Source organism: Leuciscus leuciscus (assembly GCF_965113295.1).
Source record: "Leuciscus leuciscus genome assembly, chromosome: 3".
NCBI classification, from domain to species: domain Eukaryota; kingdom Metazoa; phylum Chordata; class Actinopteri; order Cypriniformes; family Leuciscidae; genus Leuciscus; species Leuciscus leuciscus.
In genome coordinates, this window is record NC_138727.1 from 38,325,515 (window position 1) to 38,340,720 (window position 15,206).

Consider the following 15,206-nt stretch of genomic DNA (forward strand, 5'->3'; position numbering starts at 1 on the left):
ATTACAATGGGGGCTCTTCTTCTTCTCTTGGCATTCATGCTGAAGCATGGCCTGTCAAAAGCAGCGACCAAAGACCTCCTGGAGCTCCTATACTTTGTGGTGCCTGGATGTGTACCAAAGTCAGTTTGGTTTTTAAATAAACACTTTCTAGATTACAAAAACAAGACAGAACTTCATTTTTACTGTCCTAGCTGTTCAAACTACCTTGGTGTTGAATCTGGTAATAAGTGTGGTGAATGCCAGCAGAGCTTCAACAAAAAAGGTCTACGTGAGAAGGCATACTATTTCCTTGTCATGCCACTTAAGGTTCAGCTAAGAAATACCCTGGCCCATGTACATTCAAAGCTACATAAACATTTCACAAGAGATGCATGTGTTTCTGATGTCAACACTGGAACGGAATACAGACGCGAGACACAGGGAGTACACACTGACAGTATTACCCTAACCTTCAACTGTGATGGCTCCCCTGTGTTCAATTCATCGAAGACTTCAATTTGGCCCATTCTGTGTACTATTAATGAACTTCCATTTGTGGATCGATGTAAAAATGTCCTATTGCATTCGTTATGGTTCGGCAAAGGAAAACGCCTCGGTTACGACTGTAACCTCGGTTCCCTGAAGAGGGAACGAGCGTTGCGTCGAGATTGACGCTATGAACGCATTGCGTGATTGCATCATGAAGCACTTGTAAAATCAGTCCAATGGCGTATAGGCGGGTGACGTCATGGCAGGAAGCTATAAAGCGCACCCAGACCAAACATTGTCAACTTCTGATAGGTCGAAGCAAGTCGATCACAGGCACGCCGGAAGTATGGCAAGGTGACGCAACGCTCGTTCCCTCTTCAGGGAACCGAGGTTACAGTCGTAACCGAGGCGTTCCCTTTCAAGGGAACTCGCGTTGCGTCGAGATTGACGCTATGGGAACGTCTATACCAACTATACTATACCATAGTGACCAGTGCCTGTCTTGTGTGAAATCAGGCGAGCACAACAAAGACAGAATAACCTGGGACCCAGGAGTGAAGCCCAAAAATAGGTTTTAAACCCGATGAGTGTGTGCGATAAAGGAACCGCCCGCCGCATCTAGCACCTCTTGTAGGGATACCCCTAATACAAGGCTACAAAGCCGCCATACTGCTCCTGCTTCAACGCACCATGGAGGAAACCGGTTTGTTTCCTGTGCAGGGAGCTCTAGAGAGATCGTGGCCTCAACAACCTCAGTTGAGAGACCCGAGTCTATGAGTTGGGCCCCCTCAGGGGCCAAACCCATACTCCCATAACTCTGTTCTCCAGAACTCCCGGAAGTAGAACAATCAGGGAAACCATGTACAGATGCTGAACTGCCACGTCTGCAAGTCCATATGAGCTCCACCACCTCGGGGTGGAGTCTCCCTCCCCTGGGCCTCAGCCCCTGCCTCGACAGGATGTCTGCTTCCTGAATCTGGTGCCCAGGGATGAAGAGCCTGAGCCATCATCACCAGGTGATTAAGTGCCAGGTGAGATGGTGACCCGTCCACGGGCACCAAGCGACCATCCATGATCGCACCCCAGCCCGTGAGGGAAGCATCCGTCGTAAGCGTTAAGCGACGACAATGAGCTCCCAGCACAGGATCCTGGGGACAAGAACCAAGGCTTCTTCCACATAACTAGGGCACGTAAGCATTGCCGCGTGACCCTGATCATGTGAAAGGGGTTGCCCCTCGGGGAAACTCTTTGGTCCTGAGCCACCACTGCAGGGGTCTCATGTACAACAGGCCAAAAGGTATCACGTTGGACACTGCTGCCATCAGACCCCACAGTCTCTGAAACTGTTTCACAGTGAGTGACTGGCCTAGCTTTATTCTTTTCACAGCTGACAGGATGTACTCTATGCGTGCAGGTGAGAGGTATGCCTGCATCAACATTAAGTCCCAACCACGCCTAGAAAAAGTGGTCCTCTGTAGTGGAGAAAGCACACTATTTTTGGCGTTTAGCCGTAACCGCAACTCTTTCCTGTGTGCGAGATCGACATCTCGATGCCGAACTGCCAACTGATGACACTGATCGTGAAAGTTTGGGGTGATAGTGCTAGGCCGAACGAAGAACTCGATATTGGTATGCTTTGCCCCCAAAAGCAAACCTCAGGAACTTCCTGTGATATGGAAGGATGGAAATGTGGAAGTATGCGTCCTTGAGATCTATCGTGACAAACCAGTCCTCGGATCTGATCTGTGGCATGATTTGTCTCAGTGTTAACATTTTGAACTTTAGCTGAATGACTGACTCGTTCAGAACACTCAGATCCAAAATGGGACGCAACCCCCCATCCTTCTTTGGAACGATGAAATACCAACTGTAAAAACTGGTGTCCCTGCTGGAGGGAGGTACATGTTCTATGGCCCCTTTCTCCAAAAGGGTTTTCACTTCTTGTTCCATTACCAGAACCTGCTTGGGGCCCACCACGGTGGATATGACCCCCATAAACCTGGGCGGGCGAGACCCGATGATAACCCTTTTCTATGGTCTGCAGGACCCAACAAGAAATATTTGGCAGCATCTTCCACGCTGTCAAAAATTCTAGCAGAGGTACCAGCCTCTCGAGACCGGCTTCTGGATTGAGTTGTTGTTGAACAGTCAGTCCGTCGTCCTGTAACGCGAACCGGCAGGGAACGACTGAACTGACTGCTCTGGGACCCTCCTCGGAGGGGGCAAGCATCCCAGGACCACTACGTTTCCGGGTGGACCCTGAGATATGTGCTCACCGGAGACCACTGCGCCCCGAAACACACAAGGTGGCGGGGTTAGCATAATGGTCCCCTGAGGGCACCGAAGGGCAGCGGGCACCGTATAATGAGGTGTTAACCACTTTACTTCAGGGGAGACTGCCCTCGTTGGCCTGACCCCTCAGGCGTCAGGACATTTTCCCCACAGCCTTCTTCGAAATAATGATGGTCCTCAGATCTGTCTTACTCCTTAAAGGCTGTGGTTGAGAGTGCCAGCCCGAACCCCAGTCCTTTAGTGGGGTCTCAGGAGCAGATGCTCTGCTACTGTTGAGATATGTTTGGCAGAAGTTCCCACGCTGTCAACAAATCTACTAAGAGAACCAGTCTCTCAAGACTGGTGTAGGTGTTATTCGAGCGACCAATTCGGTGCCCTGTATGGCGAACCGGCAGGGAACGATCGAACTGACTGCTCTGGAACCCTCCTTGGAGGGGGCGGGCATCCCAGGACCACTACGTTTCCGGGTGGACCCTGAGATATGTGCTCGCTGGAGACCGCTGCGCCCCGAAACACACAAGGTGGCGGGGTTAGCATAATTGTCTCCTGAGGGCACCGAAGGGCAGCGGGCACCGTATAACGAGGTGTTAACCGCTTCCCTTCAGAGGAGATTGCCCTCATTGGCCTGACCCCTCGAGCATCAGGACCTTTTCTCCACAGCCTTCTTGGAAATAATAACGGTCCTCAGATCCGCCTTACCCCTTGAAGGCTGCAGTTGAGAGTGCCAACCCAACCCCAGTCTTTTATTGGGGGATCAGGAGCAAACACTCTGTTTCTGTTGAGATATGTTTGGCAGAAGTTCCCACACTGCCAAAAAATCTACTAAGAGAACCAGGCTCTCCAGACTGTTCTAGGTGTTACTCAAGCGACCAATTCGGTGCCCTGTGCGGCGAATCGGCAGGGAACAACCGAACTGACTGCTCTGAGACCCTCATCAGAGGGGGCGAACATCCCAGTGCCGCTACGTTTCCGGGCAGACACGGAGATGTAGGCTTGTCAGAGACCGTTGCGCCCCGACGCACACGAGGTGGCGGGGTTGGCAGAACGGCCCCCCAAAGACATCGAAGGGAAATGGGCTCCGTATAGTGAGGTGTTAACCACTTCCCACCGGAAATGAAGAGAACCAGCCTCTCAAGACTGGTCTCTGGTATTACTCAAGCGACCAATTCGTTGCCCTGAAGCGGCGCACCGGCAGGGAACAGCCAAAATGATTGCTCTGAGACCCTCCTCGGAGGGGGCAAGAATCCCAGCGCCGCTACGTTTCCGGGCGGACAGTGCGATAAAGGCTCGTCTGAGACTAGAATTCACTGGAGACCGCTGCGCCCCGAAGCACACGAGATGATGGGGTTGGCAGAACGGCCCCTGAGAGCACCGAAGGGAGATGGGCACCGTATAATGAGGTGTTATTAATTTCCCCCCAGGAATTTCACCATTTATTTCCTCAGAATTAAATGCAGCCAAAGATCAACCAGACAAGTCAACACGGTCTGGATGAAAGGCTGAATAGTATATTAATACCGAAATCGAACTCCTCAGAGATCAGATAAGTACATATTTAATTTTCTCAAAAATTAAATACAGCCAAATGTCAACCAGACAAGTATAAACGGTCTGGATGAAAGGCTGAATACTATATTAATATAGACATAACTCCTCAGAGATCAGATGAGTACATTTTAATTCTCTCAAAAATTAAATGCAGCCAATATCAACCAGACAAGTAAACACGGTCTGGATGAAAGGCTGAATACTACATTAATATAGACATCTAACTCCTCAGAGATCAGATAAGTACATATTTAATTTTCTCAAAAATTAAATGCAGCCAAATGTCAAGTAGAAACAGTCTAGGTGAAAGGCTGAATTTAGTGTATTAATACAGACATCAACTCAGATGAGCATTTAACATTTAATTTAATCACAATTAAATGCAGACAGAAATAGCTCAGATATAGAACTTGGTCTGGATGAAAAATGGAATATATTATTTTCATACATCATCTTTCAAAGCCAGACAAATATTTAATTTCTCAGAATTAAATTCATATTATATTCTCAAACAAAAAGAACCACAATAATAGTCTACTAACACATAATTAGATTGCAAACAATCATAATAGAGAAAGAGAGAAAAGGAAATTCCCGTCTGCTCAGTTCCCTGTGTGTATAAATATATCAGACCTATTAATCTACACGTTGCCTCGGCAAACGCGCGATCTGAGCCACTAGATTCTTATTGCAGAGATGCAGACTCATAATCTACGCGCTGCCTCGGCAAACGCGCGATCTGAGCCATTAGATTCTTATTGCAGCCCCGTAATCTACGCGCTACCTCAGCACACACGAGATCCGAGATCGAGTCACAGAATCTTTATTGCAGACCCGTAGCCTAATCTACGCGCTGCCTCGGCAAACGCGAGATCCAAGCCAAAGAATCTTTCTCGACTTTCTTCCCTCGAGAAGAAAGCCAACAGGAGCAGAGCTAAAACTCTCGAAGTGCATATGTTACACGTCAGGAATTATGAATGAACACTGTCAGCCCCATTTTACTAGAGCTGACCGTGCGTGCTCTACTCCCAAACAAACAACACATAAATCGCGTGTATCCCCACTCGTAATGAAGCGAGGGCGGGGAGGAACACACGATCCAAAATGCTGTTTGCTCGCCATTATATTCCTGTCTATATATATAATATGCTTGAGGACAAACAACAATAAATAGACAGAGACAGATTTCACAGAGTGCGCTTGCTGAAGACACAGAAGCTGACAATGTTTGGTCTTGGTGCGCTTTATAGCTTCCTGCCATGACGTCACCCGCCTATACGCCATTGGACTGATTTTACAAGTGCTTCATGATGCAATCACGCAATGCGTTCCCATAGGGTCAATCTCGACGCAACGCGAGTTCCCTTGAAAGGGAACCCCAGGTTAAAAGTTTCTTCACCCCATTCATCCGTGAACTTCAAAAACTAGGGGACACAGGATTCTGTTGGAAAGATGAAACTGGGACAGAACATCACACCAAAGTATAACAGCCAAAATATGTATTTGTGATGCAGTTGCAAGGGCTATGGTGCAGAACTTTAAACAGTTCAATGGAGAATTTGGATGTGGTTTTTGCTACCATAAAGGGGAGATGGTACAAAAAGGCAGAGGCTTTACTAGAGTTTATCCTGTACAGATAGTTGGTTGCGACCTGAGACATATGGCTGAAACAGTACAACTTGCTGTGTTACTGTTAGTGATGGAAAATGGTAATGCCCAATCTCAAAGGGGTGTTAAAGGTCCAAGTCCACTAACTGTTGCCATCATTTGACATTATCAAGGGGTTTATTCCAGATTACATGCATTGTTTTTGTCTTGGTGTAGTCCGTCAATTTGTCAATCTTTGGTTTGACCCTCATTATGCCAACAAGGACTTCCACTTGACTTCTCGCCAGTTGAATGACCTAGACAAAGGTTTGTGTAAAATTCAGCCACCAAATGAAATGAGAAGAAATCCTAGGTGCTTAAGTGAGAGAGTATATTGGAAAGCTTCTGAGTGGAGGGCATTTGCTCTCCTCTATTCTCCTGTAATACTAAGGAATGTTTTACCAGGGCTATACTACAAACACTGGATGCTTCTTGCATGTGCACTTCACATCCTTCTCGCCCAGTTTGCCACACATGATGAGCTCAATTGTGCAGAGTTATGTCTAGGTCAGTTTGTAGCAAAAGTGCCAGCTCTTTATGGTCTCGAGCATTGTTCATATAACTGCCATTTGTTGACGCATCTTACCCAGAGTGCCAGGGACTGGGGTCTTCTATGGACCAATTCAGCATTTGTTTTTGAAGACATGAATGGCAAACTCTTGCAGCTGTATTCTGGCACACAGTCAGTTTCATCACAGATCTTTAAGAATTTCTTTTCATATCAGAAGGTTGTAAGGAAAGGAAATGCTGTACTTCAGGATTCAAGCAGAGAAATCCAAGATTTTTTCTCTTCCATGACAAGTGGCAACATTGTTACGAGGTCTTCATGTTACATAAGAGAACATTTAGTGACTTTGGGGTGTGGCTCTCACAGACTGTTAACTACCAAAGAAATTGTTGCACTGCAAAACAGTTCTACGCTCACAGAGTACCAACATGAGAACAGTTCAACTGTATATAAGCGTTGCGTGTATAATGGTATAGTCACCACCAGAGATTACAGTGTCAATTTCAAAAGAAACAATTCTGTAATAGAAACCGCTAATTGCTTTGGTATGGTAGAATCCTTGGTTGTTGTACCAAAACCCTGCAACTGTGAAAGAGTGCCTAACTGCTCTTGTAGAGAACTTCTTATTTTCTATAAGCAACTAAAACGGGAACACAGACAACTATCTATGATGCAGATATCAATACAAACATTGCAAAATTTCTTGTGAAAGTAAGGATCTCAAGTGTGCAATGACGTGAGGACATAGTAGTTAAGTCTATTGCAATTGAACATGAGGGTCAGTTATATGTGATGAAAATGCCTGTGTTTGAGCAGAGTTAAAATAATTTTGACTGAAGAAAAACATTGAGTGCGTTGAAATCCGTTACCATTAAGAAAAAACATTGAGTACGTTGCAGTTTATTTCTCTTCTTTAAAATTGTCCATTCAGGCAGGAGATAACAAAACAAACAGATCCACTTCACCACAGCCTCCTTTTGAACCCATTCTAACTTATATCGGCTTCCCAATTCACCCTAAGACGTGAGTAAATGAACAGTTCTCAACATTGAGCTTAAAACCAAATTGTTTCTCAGTTTTTTCCTTATACAGGTGAGCATATAGCGCCCTCTAATGGCTTGTAGTGTGTCTCTACACCATATAATCTCTGGGTAAATTAAACCAATGAAAATTGATAAGCAGGACTTCTTTATTGCAATATTTTTTATTTATTTATTTTAATTTTATTTTTTTACATATGATTGTTGTATTCATTTATTTTACACTGTAATCCTAATGAATTTGTGCATGCAAGTTTGGGGTTTGGGTGTTTCTGTATGGATGCTGCATAAAATATTGCTAAATAAAAGCCTAAACACCACATTGTAGTGCTGTATGAACTAAGTTGTCTCATTCAAAAACATTGAGAACATATTTATGTCATATGATAATATCAAGTGTAATTCTTTGAGGACTTTCTTTAGCAAACATGTGTTGAGAAAGAAATACAATATTTGACTAGAAGTGAAACTAACTAAAACTACTAAAAGTTGCAAAATACTAACCTAAAGCTATATGGCCTTCTTTCAAAATTTTACATAAGCTCACAGGCTTTGTTAGTAAAACAGTAGTTAAAGTATCAAAAGTAAAACTACTTGTAAACCTACTTGTTAAGTCGGACAATGGGTAGGAGGACAATGGGTCATGCTAGATGTTGCTTGAGCCGTCAACAATCAGTTACTAGTACTTGTGTGGGTACAGTGTTTTTGTTTTTCAAAATACTGAAGTGTGGTTTGTTTTATATTATTTATTTATTTATTTGCTCAAGCTGTACCATGGTAATACTGGGTATACTATAGTTATGTCTGCAGTACCGTGCAAAGTACCATGGTAATATTTGAGGTACTATGGTTATATCTGAGGTATGTACCATGGTAATATCGGTATGGCAGAATGTACCATGGTTATATCTGAGGTACTAGGGTATGTACCATGGTAAATCTGAGGTACCATACTACTACAGTATAGTACTTCAGATATTATCATGGTACCATGATAATATCTGAAGTACTATAAAGTATGTACCAGGGTTATATCTGAGGTACTATGGTATTTGTACCATGGTAAGTATCATGGTACCATGGTAAATCTGAAGTACCATACTATGTAGGCCTACCATAGTAACATCTACAGTACCATGCAATGTACCATGGTACCATGATAATATCTGAAGTACTAGCCTATATAGTATGTACCATGGTTAACATTCTAAAATCTTCCAGTTTAATGCGACATGTAGCCTAAGCTATGCGTTACTTTTGCATCGACTCTATTATATTTCCAGACAAGCGCTCAAGCACTGACTAGAATCCAGCGCTGACACGAATCAGCATTCACGTGCTCAAAAACTGTGTTTTTCACGCAGCGGAGGAATGGAAAGTTGACAAGCCATTATTAAAAAGTATTGACTTAAGAATATTTCAAATATTTTCAATAAATCATGTTCCCATTCACTCCGGCGACGAATTTTAAAATTAATTAAACTAAATTATATTTATAAGGTCAACTTTAACATTTTTAGGCATTAACTAATTCCAATCCCTAATGCCAAAATGTTTTCTTTATTTACCAAGTAATTTACTGGTCAGACATTATTGTTAACTCGCAAGACAGTAAGGAGAAAATGACAATTTGATGGATAATTTAAAAATATTCTGCAATCACATTTTGGTATTCATTCCGCCATCACATCTGAGCGCGAAACGCTGCTTGGGTAGTTTCAAGATATAAAAATAATGAATAATACAATAATAATTTAATTGTTCATATAGGCTATGTTTATTCTTGTTAGAATATATATATTTTTTTTTTACTGATTATGAACACAAATTAATCATGACAAACCAAATTAATTGTAATTGTATTAATTATACCATTGATGAAAACAAGCTGATACCAATTTTAGGCCTACAATTCTAACATAATTTTTCATGAAAAATCATGGTTGTAGGCCTATTTATTTATTTTTCCAAAAGTAAGGTTAATGTAAGCAGCTTCTTGCAATACTCTCCTAAATGCGTAATAAAACCTAAGTGCAAACATGACGGCTTTAATGACCGTCCTTTATTTTTCAGTGCATTTGTTTTACAATATATGGCTATTACGGTCATGGGATTAATATTATAACTATTATTATGTAGTAGTGTAATGTAGACAGTCACAACTAAGAGGTTTGAATTTTTCTTTGTTTAAATTGCACAGTGAATATGGGATGGAGCTTTTAATTTAGAACTCTCAAAGTGCACCAGATTGATGAATTTAACATTAAAATGCACACAATTTTTTTACGGGGAAGCATGCCCCCCGAATCCCCCTTGAAGGCCCAAGGTCCACCCACCACAGATTTACCAAAAATCCTGTGAGAAACAATGGTATTGCTATGCCAATGCAGTTTATAGCTTGTTTTTTGGATTAATCACTGTGGGGTATGTTCAATTGTATTAATAAATGAAAATTTGTTGGTGCTTGTTGTATTTGAGTGGGGGCGGATGGGGGGGGGGCATTCAGGGACCTGGATATTAGATAGGGGGTGCTGGCCCAAAAAAGGTTGAGAACCATTGATCTACATTAAGGCAGAAAAATATTTTTCTTCTATGTAATGTATAAATGCCACCTACACTTTCTTAGCATTTCCCTTTTCCTTTAAATACACAAACAAAGCTGAAGAAGACACATAGTGTATTGTTAAAATCAGTTTATTGGCTACATATTTTTTCTATCAAAACATTATGAGCTGTACACTGTTCAGTATGTGCAGAGACTGAAGGAGTGCATTTCTCTAGGAGGTCTACCTGGAGAAAACCATCTGTCAGTATTCCCATTCATCTCAGAGGCAGTTGCTCAGGTGTTCTTATTCTTGATAACGCTTTCTGAGCCAATCCCCTGAGCTGAACATGCCATTTTACTGATTACTCCAGAGGTGCAGAAGAATAACATCATGGCAATGCTGACTGGCAGATTGCACCACAATGTTTCAGGATGAGGGGTAAAAAAAATTCCCCACTATATTTATATTTTATTTTTTACTTTTTAAATTTTGAAGTACAGCCTTTTACATTCTTATGCATTCATTCAAATTCCATACAACAACAAGAACACTGCATTTACACTACAAAGATAAAAAAAAACAAAAAAAAACAAAACAAACAACAACAATCAGAACAAGAATGCTCCTCCTGTTTTAGCAAATGGTAATCATTCAAAATTGACTATTATAATCGTAATGAACGCAAAATAAACCAAAAATATGTTGAAGAATGTATCAATTCTACAAGGTCGGAACCTGCATTGTCCACAATGATTAGTCATCCACTTCTTCATCTGTTAAATCGAGAAGTTAATTTACTTACAAAAGATCTTGCACAGTCCAACAGCAACTATCCTGAGCTGGAGACAGGGACAAATACATATAATTAGGTCAGAAAAAGTCCATACACTATAATATAAATATAATTAAATATTTGGTTATTACTCAGGAGAATTTTCCCCTCTCATCATGGATGTCTGTTGTGATGCTCCACACCAGGATGGCAATGAAGATGTTACCTGCACAGACATGCAACACAAGAAGAAAAAGAAACCACAGATGAGCAGAATTCATGCATAGACTTCTGTTGATCCTCAACAATGGAAAAAGAAAGAAAATTAAATTGTGTCATCATTTACACATCTTCATGTCATTCCAAGCCTGTAGCACTTCCTTCTGTGGAACACAAAAGAAAATTGTAAAATATTTCTAAAAATATCAGTTCCTTTCCGAGGGAACTCGCACTGCCTCGATGACGACACTATGGGGAACGCCTCTTAGCGTGACGAGTCTGAAGCATGAATGAAACTAATCCAATCCGGTTAAGACGAACGAAAAATATTCATGTTGACTCAATTAAAAAAAATGTGGTAAACCAATTTTTTATTTTTTATTACATTGATTACATTTAATGAAATGAAGCTGGAATCAATTCTATGAAGGATTGTGTCGTATATGCTCATTTTAATTAATGAAATTGAACAAAGAGCAAAAATCTTTTTTTTTTTGTGTATAGATGAATATCAGATGATATACTCACTGACGTCACTCACTTCTAAAACTTGTCTGCCGCCATCTTGAGTATTCACGTCAGTCGCAAAGGAACTTGTTAGCTATGCCTTCAATATGTTGTGCGATGGGGTGCAACAACAAAAAAGGAGACCCCAAAATATCCTTTTACAGGCTACCTCTGGACGAAAAAAGACACCGTAATTTGCGGGTGGGACGGGTGGGACATGTCCCCACCACTTTTGAAACATCTCAGCGGCATTAATGTACCAATACAAATAAACAAAACATCTCCAGTTAACTAGCAGAGCATTCATTTCGTTCGTTTGTTAAATAAGAGGCGATCTAGCACTGAAATGTGTTGTTTCTGAAATCAAGTGATCAAAGTGCTCGTTGCCGCTGTGATCAGTGGCGCGGATACTGTGTTTGTTTGTGGCTCGCGCACAGTCTTCACTCGGACGTGCGCTTCAATGTGGAAAGACTCTCTATTCGTTCCGGTGAAATTACGAAACAAACGTGTCCCTGCCTGATATACAACCACTGATAAACATAATCGGTTTTGATGAAAAAAAAAAAACCTATATGTGCGGATTAGAACCCAGAACCTCTGACACGCTTGGCAAAAGTTCTTTCCCTGGACCATTTAAATACACGCTTAAAATAGTCGGATCAACATATAATATCATTGAATGCCAGGATTGGTAGTTCGGTAGCAGCGGACAGAGGCTGGAAGTACGCATCAGGTATCACGTAGGGATCACACCCTAACGATATTATTTTTTGAAAGTAGCATTTCTTTTCATGGCAGTCGAGGTGCGAAATGTTGTCTTTCTGTCATTTACAGTCATTACCGTATCCGTACGAAACTGTAAATAGTAGCAAGCTAGCTAGTTAATGCTTGTCAGTACCATAGACAGTACTCGGTAGGTACTCAAGATGACGGCAGTCAACTGGAAAAAGAGCGGATGAAGTAAGAGCTCACGTGACTGATATTCATGTTTTGGCGTTGTGTGATGACGTAGCGTGTGAAGGCATACACAGAAGCTACAAAGGGACGCCGGCACACAACAGTGTTAGCTTTCGCTCTTCAGCAAGCACTCTCTGTTGTGTGAAGTTGTCTATTTGGTGTTGTCTGTGATATATAATATTGTGAAATGGCAAGTGAACAGTTCAGGAAGTGTGTGCATTCCTGCCCTCGTTTTATCACGGGTAGGGACACATGTGTAGCGCTTACTCTCTGGCTATTAACTAGTAGATTAATAAATAACTCGTTATATGCCAATCGGGATTCAGAACTTCCGGTCAATGGTATTTCTCGATAAGGATTTAGATTATCAGCCATAATGTCTAAACCATCCGAGGTAGACTTACCACGAGCTATGAGGTTGTGAAACGAAGGTTTTTGCTCCTGTAAAAGCTATACGTTCGTATGAAATCAACCTTGTTTTAAGAAAAACATGTTTTATCCGCAATCTTATAAAAAAAAAAAACTACACTACCCACAATCCTAACGTAGCAGCAACGTCTGCTGATTGGTCCAACTCGCTGTTACCATAGAAACGTTTACCTTACTGGCGAACGGCCCGCCGCTGTTGTTGTAGTGTACCGGGTTGCTCTGCGTCAGGACGTAGACAGCCATACCTCAGCTTTCACGCTTTTCCACTTGAGAGTTTTCATTTACCATTCGAACCACATCGTCATATGTGACTTCAGGCAGGTTGCGGAGAGATTTGGTCCAGTGGTATCTATCGGACTCCGCCATTGTAAAAAGCTAACCGGAAGAGCCGAATCCCTACTAAAAGACGTACTTCCAGTCTTCAATTTTTCCGTGACATAGGCCTATAGAGGTTAAGTATACTCACTTCTTGTACTTGTACACACTTGTGCCTTTGGTAAGCAATCAGTATCAATGATTGTTACAAACCCTTTCTTTAAAAGTGGCTACGTAAGGGTTTCACAACATAAAGAAGGACACGTGAAACACGAGTACGCTGCGTTGACGTTTATTGTACTCACAAACATGTAAAAACTCACGAAACACGTATCACAGATAAAGAAACATAATAAACTTCAAAATAATATGAAGGTAACAAATATTAATAAGACGAACAGCAAAGTAATTTAACAAAAGAAAAAGAAAAAGAAAAGCTTGTTTGCTGGTTCTCCTCTCTCCTGCCATGCTCCGCTTCAGCGTCCTTATTATAGTGAATCAGAAACGACTCCAACGAGACGCAGGTGTATAATGATACACAGGTGCGGACCTAATAACAAACTCAGACACAGGAAAAAAAAGAACAGTCATGACGTCATCACAAGGAGAGGAAAACACGAGACACAAACCGTAACACTCCCCCACTTAAAGAAAGAACCAGTCTTCTTTTTTAGACAGGTTCTTGATGAAGCGAACAGTAAAAGCAACCAAGAACAGTCACAATACTACAACTTACACACCTACATATAAAATTAAATTATACATTTACCTAGCCCCGAGAAAGGGCATCTGCCACGATGTTGTCAGTTCCTTTCTTGTGGTGGATCTCAAGATTATAACATTGAGCCATTAGCGCCCAGCGCATCAAACGTTGGTTATGATTGTACATTTTATTTAAAAAACCCAACGGATTATGGTCCGTGTAGACGATGACGGGAGTAGAGCTGTATCCAACGTACACATCGAAGTGCTGCAAAGCAAGCAACATAGCTAGAGTCTCTTTTTCAATAGTAGAATAATTAAACTGGTGACGGTTGAATTTAGCTGAGAAATAAGATACTGGATGGGATATTCCATCAGCACCACTCTGAAGTAGGACAGCTCCAACTCCGGTCGCGCTGGCGTCTACCTCAAGCTTGAACGGACGAGCCAGGTCAGGAGCAGACAACACCGGAGCACTGCAAAGGAGAGACTTTGCACACAAAAAGGCACTTTGACATACATCAGTCCAATTAAAAACAACTTTAGAGCTGCACATCTTCGTTAAGGGAGCGACCACAGTCGAGAAATTTTTACAAAAACACCTGTAATAGCCAGCCATGCCTAAAAATCGTCGCAACTCTCTCCTCGTAGTGGGCACAGGGTATGCAAGAATAGCGGTGACTTTTGCGTCAACCGGACGTACTTGACCGTTTCCAACCTGTTTCCCCAAGTATGTAACGGAGGCTTTCGCAAAATCGCATTTAGTCAAATTTAAAGTTAAAGAGGAGGCTGTTAATCGGCTAAAAACATCGTGCAAGGTAGAGATGTGCTCATTCCACGTAGAAGAATAAATAACGACATCATCAAGATAAATATTACAGTTTGGAACGTCACTCAACACTGTAGACATTAACCTTTGAAAGGTAGCAGGCGCGTTCCGAAGGCCGAAGGCCGAACGCCATACGCGTATATTGAAAGAAAGAATCGGGAGTCACAAATGCGGAGATCTCAGAAGCACGTTCAGTCAATGGCACCTGCCAATAGCCTTTTAAAAGATCTAATTTCGTAATGTACCGAGCAGTACCAAGGTTGTCAATACAATCCTCTATTCGAGGCAACGGAAACGCATCCGGCACAGTAACAGAATTCACCTTGCGAAAATCGGTACAGAAACGGAATGAACCGTCCGCTTTAGGTACTAAAATGCACGGTGAACTCCACGGGCTATTACTCTTTTTGGCGAAACCATTTGTAAC

General features: G+C 42.1%; 1 long non-coding RNA gene across 1 annotated transcript; it reads right to left on the reverse strand.

Moving 5' to 3' along the window:
* Positions 1–10,179: 10,179 nt before the first annotated feature.
* LOC309494278 lies at positions 10,180–11,103 on the reverse strand. The gene is made up of 2 exons (XR_014204280.1): positions 10,974–11,103; positions 10,180–10,888 (listed from the first exon to the last, which is right to left on the reverse strand). It is a non-coding gene; the product is annotated as an uncharacterized lncRNA (long non-coding RNA).
* Between the last annotated feature and the right edge of the window lie 4,103 nt (positions 11,104–15,206).